The sequence below is a fragment of the Ischnura elegans genome, chromosome 7 (assembly GCF_921293095.1).
Source record: "Ischnura elegans chromosome 7, ioIscEleg1.1, whole genome shotgun sequence".
NCBI lineage: Eukaryota > Metazoa > Arthropoda > Insecta > Odonata > Coenagrionidae > Ischnura > Ischnura elegans.
In genome coordinates, this window is record NC_060252.1 from 94,268,124 (window position 1) to 94,269,311 (window position 1,188).

At 38.8% G+C, this 1,188-nt stretch overlaps 1 pseudogene; it reads right to left on the reverse strand.

Annotated features, from left to right (window-relative positions):
• Positions 1-403: 403 nt before the first annotated feature.
• Positions 404-516, reverse strand: LOC124163107 (annotated as a pseudogene).
• Positions 517-1,188: the final 672 nt, after the last annotated feature.

The following is a 1,188-nucleotide window of genomic DNA, read 5'->3' on the forward strand; positions in this document are numbered from 1 at the left end:
CGTTAGAGTGTTTCGTTGTTGGTGATGACGACTGATGTCCTAACTAACACCTACTGCCACACGACTACACGACTATTGAGACGGCTCGCTTTTCGGTGCGGAAACGTGGATACGAAGGAAGGAGGACGAGAGAAGACTGGAGGCCTTCGAGGTAAACTAATGGAGAATAATGGAGTGAAGTGGATGGAGAGAAGGACACGACGAAGTGCTGGACAAGGTGGTGTAACGTAAACTCACCTTCCACTTCTTATTTTGTATTACCCTGGGGTACAGAAATACTTAATTAAGAAATAACATGCACCAAAATGACTTTTTACAAATTATATTCAAAATGTGGTAAAGAAGACTAATTGGGCCCAATTAACAATCTGATATTATACAAATAAAATGCGTAATTTCCCTTTCTGTTCCAATGTGAACAATCGAAAAATGTCTATACATACAACTGAACTCCCGCCACGGAAATCTTTGGTAAAGGGCGAAAGATTTAAACGAACTGACTTGAGTTCTGCCGTATCTCTTCCTCCGCGATCTTTTTCTCTCGTTGGCGCCTCCTTTTTCTTTGCGTCCTTTTCTTCTTTCTGCCGACCTTTTTAGAACACGTCTTTCTTTTAGCTCTCTCAATACATCACTATGTTAGTTTTCTCCCGATCTTTTTAGAACACGTCTATCTCTTAGTTCTCTCCATACACTACTATGTTAATTTTTCTTTCCGCGTTCCTCACTACCATTATTGCCTCTTCACTACGATTGTTAATTTTGATTTATTTATTTAAACAAACAACATGGCGGTTTGTTTACAGTGGGTAATGAGAGAAAGGTTCTTGATGAGATAACAAAGATACATAGGGTATGTATTGACCGAGTGATGAGTTCAGGGACGTCGAAAACAGTGTTAGGACACTGATTAATGTATATGAAACTGGAGAGGGTATTGATCTTCGCAGCGGCTCGGAAAGCCAACGGTCGGTGGTTTGATTCCCGGTTCAGGGAAATTTTTAACCGTGGCAATAGTTCATGATACAACTCAACACTCATCTTCAGCTAATAATTCTATTAAATAATCTAATTTCTCCAAGTAAATTTAGAGTTGGGCGAGCCGCCATATTAGAAGATCTTAATAAAAATCATCAAAGGGTTACTATAGGTATAAGATTTATTAATCCCTTATTAAAAAACAATCATCTT